This window comes from Mobula birostris, chromosome 23 (genome assembly GCF_030028105.1).
Source record: "Mobula birostris isolate sMobBir1 chromosome 23, sMobBir1.hap1, whole genome shotgun sequence".
Classification (NCBI taxonomy): Eukaryota; Metazoa; Chordata; class Chondrichthyes; order Myliobatiformes; family Myliobatidae; genus Mobula; species Mobula birostris.
In genome coordinates this window covers 34,960,697-34,966,696 of record NC_092392.1, presented here as the reverse complement: position 1 = coordinate 34,966,696, position 6,000 = coordinate 34,960,697, and positions in this window count along the sequence as shown.

Here is a 6,000-nt window from a genome sequence, read left to right as displayed (position 1 = left end):
ACTTACAGCACAATACAGGCCCTTCGGCCCACAATGCTGTGCTGAACATGTACTTATTTTAGAAATTACCTAGAGTTACCCATAGCCCTCTATTTTTCTAAGCTCCATGTACCCATCCAGGAGTCTCTTAAAAGACCCTATTGTATCCACCTCCATCACAGTCACCAGCAGCCCATTACACGCACTCACCACTCTCTGCATAAAAAAATTACTTCTGACATCCCCTCTGTACCTACTTCCAAGCACATAAAATCTGTGCCCTCTCGTGTTAGCCATTTCAGCCCTGGGAAAAAGCCTCTGACTATCCACATGATCAATGTCTCTCATAATCTTATACACCTCACTCAGGTCACCTCTCATCCTGCATCACTCCAAGGAGAAAAGACCTAGTTCACTCAACCTATTCTCGTAAGGCATGCTCCCCAATCCAGGCAACAGCCTTGCAAATCTCCTCTGTAACCCTTTCTATAGTTTCCACATCGTTTCTGTAGTGAGGTGACTAAAACTGAGCACAGTACTCTAAGTGAGGTTTGACCAGGGTCCTATACAGCTGTAACATACCTCTCGCCTCTTGAATTCAATCCCATGCTTGATGAATGCCAATGCACCGTATGTCTTCTTAACCACACAGTGAGTTTGCACAGCAGCTTTGAGTGTCCTATGGACACAGACTCCAAGATCTCTCTAATCCTCCAAACTGCCAAGGGTCTTAACATTAATACTATATTCTGCCATCATATTTGACTTACCAAAATGAATCACCTCACACTTATCTGGGTTGAACTCCATCTGCCACTTCTCAGCCCAGTTTTGCATCCTATTGATGTCCTGCTATAACCTCTGACAGCTCTCCACATGATCCAGAACACCCCCAACCTTTGTGTCATTAGCAAATTTACTAATATATCCCCCCACTTCCTCATCCAGGTCAGTTATAAGAATCACAAAGAGAAAAGGTCCCAGAACAGATCCCTGAGGCATACCACTGGTCACCAACCTTCATGCAGAATATGACCCAACTACAACCACTCTTTGCCTTCTGTGGGCAAACCAATTCTGGATCCACAAAACAATATCTGCTTGGATTCCATGCCTCCTTATTTTCTCAATAAGTCTTGCATGGAGTATGTAATCAAATGCCTTGTTGAAATCCATATACACTACATCTACAGCTCTACCTTCATCAATGTGTTTAGACTCATCCTCAAAAAATTCAGTCAGGCTCATAAGGCACAACCTGCCTTTGACAAAGCCATGCTGACTATTCCTAATCATATTATGCCTCTCCAAGTGTTCATTAATCCTGTCTCTCAGGATTTTTTCCTTCAACTTACCAATCACTGAAGTAAGACTCACTGGTCTATAGTTTCCTGGGCTATCTCTACTCCCTTTGTTGAATAGGGGAACAACAACTGCAACCCTCCAATCCTCCGGAACCTGTCCTATCCCCACTGATGATGCAAAGATCATTGTCAGAGGCTCAGCAATCTCCTCTCTTGCCTCCCACAGTAGTCTGGGGTATATCTCGACCGGTCCTGGTGACTTAACCAACTTGATGCTTTCCGAAAGCTCCTTGCATTAAAATAGACACATCTCAAACCATCAGTCTGAGCGTATCCCTTCCCTATCACCTGCCTATCCTCCCTCTCACACTGTCTACAGGTGTTCTCAATTTGTTAGCCAACCGCCTCTGCCTCTGTCTCTTAAGCTCGGTTCCCACCCCCCAGCGATTCTTGTTTAAACTCTCCCCAACAGCCTTAACAAACTTTCCTGCCAGGATATTGGTCCCCCTCAGAATCAAGTGCAACCTTGTTAGTACCTCCAGTTGAACTCTGTCTTTTTGTGTGCTTCCCCCTAGCTGTCAGTCCGTGGTTTAGTATTGCCATGTGCTCCTGTCCCCACTCCTGCTCTACTCTGGCCCCTGTATTACTGAGTACTCCATCTCTCATCTGTTTCTCATTATCACCTGCATTGCTGCCCCCTGTGTCTCATTGTGCTCCACCTATCATCTGCCTCTCTGTTTATTGTCAGTGTATTTCAGTCCTGTGTTTTCACGAGTGAATTTTCCTGATCCCTTCCAGTGTTCATATCTGTACTCTGTCCATCTGAATATCGACTCTGCCTGTTTCCTGATTTCGGTTTTTGGATTCCTCTGGATGTTTTGATTTCTGCCTGAACTTTGACACCAACTTTGCACCTTGGGATTTGTTACTCAATTAATATCACTGTGTGCATGGTACTGTGTCTGCGATTGGATCCCTGCTCCAGCACCCTGACAGTACAATCTGGCCAGAATGGACCTAGCAGACCCCAATTGTCTGAGAGCTGCTCTGGAACAACAGGGAGTGATGCTGGGGAGACACCAGAACCAGCTGGATTCCGTGTTCAGGGCAATGGAGTCACTTTCTGTCAATCTAGCTGATCTTGTGGCTCAGACCCAGTCAGAGTGCCCATCAACATTCTGTAACTGCATCTTCCGTCCCGCCCTCCGCTTCCTCACATGCTCCTCCCGTCCAAGAGCTCCGTCTACCTCCTCCAGAAAAGTACTCAGGTGACCCAGGTACCTGCTGCCCTTTCCTTTCCCAGAGCACTCTCATCTTTTGAATTGCAACCAACAACATTTCTGACTGATCGAGCCAAGGTAGCCTACATCATCACCCAACTGTCCAGTCGGGCGAGAAAATGGGGAATAGCCGTCTGGGAGGCAGGGTCCCCTTTCTGCAGTAGTTTTCAGTTATTTTCTGAGGAGATGAGAAAAATGTTTGATTGCTCCAAACATGGGAGAGAGGCTGCCCGTGAAATGCTGCACATGCGCCAGGGGCGCAGACTTGTATCAGATAACGCCATAGAGTTCTGGACCCTAGCCAACTCCAGCGGCTGGAACTTGGAGGCACAGTACGACACCTTCCTGAACGACCTCTCTGAAGACATCAAAGATGAGCTGGTCACCCAGGATCTCCTGACACCTTTGAAGCCCTGGTGGATTTGGCCATCCGCATTGATGTTTGCTTTCAGCAGTGCCACAGAGAGAGGGGTTCCAGGGGGTCCCTGGGGCACTGGGTGAGCTCCAAGCTCCTCGTCAGTCTACATTTCCTTGCCGTTTGCCTGTTTCTACAATTCTCGTTCCAGAGCCCGAAGACATGCATGTTGGCTGTACCTGCCTGATGCTGACTGAAAGGCAAAGGAGAATCAACACCCTCTCCTGTCTGTACTGTGGCCAACCAGGCTATTTCATCTCCACCCGCCCAGTAAAAGCCAAGCGCTCACCAGGAGGACGAAGAGTACTAGTGAGCGTGATCCCTGTCCTGCCTTCCTCGACACCACTCACTTTCATTCCTGCTTCTCTGAAGTGGGGCATGGAATGCTGAGCAGTCTCTGCCTTGGTTGGTTCTGGTGTGGATGGCCGTTCCATCGATTCTGGCTTGGCTGCCCAATGGGGACTACCCACATCTGCACCTTCTCTCACCGCCTCACTCCTGTGGAGCAGAATTGTGACGTCGGAAACAGGAGCTGTTGGCTGTGAAGCTAGCTCTGGAGGAGTGGAGGCATTGGTTGGAGGGAGCAAAGGTGCCATTCTTAATCTGGACTGATCACAAGAATCTGGAATATATCCATACTGCCAAACATCTCAACTCCCGTCAAGCTCATTGGTCCCTGTTTTTCTCAAGATTCAATTTTACTATGTCCTTCCTCCCCAGTTCCAAGAATGGAAAACCTGATGCCCTCTCCCAAAGATTTCCTTCCTCTGAGACCTCTGAGGTACCCAGTGTCATTCTCCCTGTTCACTGTCTCATGGGTGCAGCACAATGGGACATTAAATCCATTGTGCAAGTTGCTCAACAGAACGAGGCAGACCCTAGTCAATGACCCACTAACCATGTTTATGTTCCCAGCTCTGTCTGCTCACAGGTATTGCAGTGGGGTCATTCTTCCCAGTTATCCTGTCACCCTGGAACCAAGCATACTCAGGCTTTCATCTGTCGGTGGTTCTGGTGGCCCTCCATGGGAGATGACATTCACAACTTTGTCTCAGCCTGCTCGGTCTGTGCTCAAGGCAAGAATTCTAATGGGTCACCCACTGCTCTGTTACAACCCCTGTCTATCCCCAAGAGAACCTGGCCCCACATTGCCCTGGATTTTGTCACTGGTCTTCCCCATCAGATGGTAATACCACCATTCTCACAGTAGTTGATCATTTCTCCAAGTCTGTACACTTCATTCCTTTACCTATACTCCCCTCGGCCAAAGAAACAGTCAAATTACTAGTCCTGACGAAGGGTCTCGGCCTGAAATGTCGACTGTACCTCTTCCTAGAGATGTTGCCTGGCCTGCTGCGTTCACCAAATTATTAGTACTGCATGTTTTTAAATTACATGGTTTACCTGTAGATGTTGTGTCAGACAGGGGCTCTCAGTTCACTTCCAACTTCTGGAGGGCATTCTGTAATCTTCTGGGTGCCTCCATGAGTCTGTCTTCAGGATTCTTTAGGACCAATGGCCAGACCGAGCGGGCCAACCAACAGCTAGAGACTGTATTGCAGTGTTTGGTCTCCCAGAACACCTTCGCGTGGAGTCAGCAGTTATCCTGGGCTGAGTACACCATAAACTCTCATCCATGCTCATCCACTGGTCGGTCCCCCTTCGAGTGCTGCCGGAAGCGAGGTTTGATCTGTCTAAGCGCCACACCAATTTGGAAAAGTCGAATATGGGCCGGAAGCCGTCCAGAGCATATCCAGAGCAGCGGGGTCCAGGCCTGAGTTCGGGGGACAACAATTTAAACACCAGGCCAGATGGACTGAAAAGGCAAGGAGTCGGGACCGGAGGTGAGGGTTGAACCATTGCTGCTCCGTGACGTTTTACTCCACTCTCCTCAGCGCTGAGTCTGTGTTGTGCCCTGGCTGCTCTGGGCTTAGTGTCTGCGAGCTTGCCTCTGTGTGATGGACTGAGACTGTAAGCCTACTCCGGCTGCTCCCGGCTTTGGGCTTTGGGCTCTGGGCTCATCGTCATCATGTGCTGAGTTGTATGACATGAACAATCACAGTCTATAACCAAGATTGTTCCTGGCAATTTTTTCTGCCGAAGTGGTTTGCCATTGGCTTCTTCTGGACAGTACCTTTACATGGCGGGTGACCCCAGCCAGTATCAATATCCTTCAGAGATTATCTGCCTGGCATCAGCGGTCACATAACCAGGACTTGCGGTATGCTACATCTGCTCATACAACCAGGAAGGAGCGGCTTACACCTCCTTTGGTACAGACTGATCTCCATCACACCACCAGTTGACTGCATTCTCATTGCTAGAATGGTCAATATTCTGTGCTGTACCTGCACTCTAACTTTTTGTTTCATTCACTTGAACACAAAGCTCCATCTGCACATTCATAGCTCCTTTTCTTTATATAATAATTAAAATGGCCATTAATCTTTCAAAGATGAACATCGTCAAATTTTCCCTTACGCCATCTGTCAGTTTTTACTGGTGTATTTTGTAAACAGGAAGGGAGCAGTTATTCTACTGGGAGTATATTATAGGCCCCCTGGTAGCAGCAGACATACCGAGAGGCAGATTGGGAGGCAGATTTTGGAAGGGTGCAAAAATAACAGAGTTGTTATCATGGGTGACCTTAACTTCCCCAATATTGATTGGTACCTGATTAGTTCCAAGGGTTTGGACGGGGCAGAGTTTGCTAAGTGTGTCCAGGATGGATTCCTGTCACAGTGTGTTGACAGGCCGATGAGGGGGAGTGCCATACTAGATCAAGTATTAGATAAAGAACCGGGTCAGTTCACAGATCTCTCAGTGAATGAGGGTCTGGGGGACAGTGACCACTGCTCCCTAGCCTTTAGCATTATCATGGAAAAGGATAGAATCAGAGAAGACAGGAAATTTTTTAATTGGGGAAGGGCAAATTATAAGGCTATAAGGCTAGAACTTGGGGGTGTGAATTGGGATGATGTTTTTGCAGGGAAATGTACTATGGACATTGGTCGATGTTTAG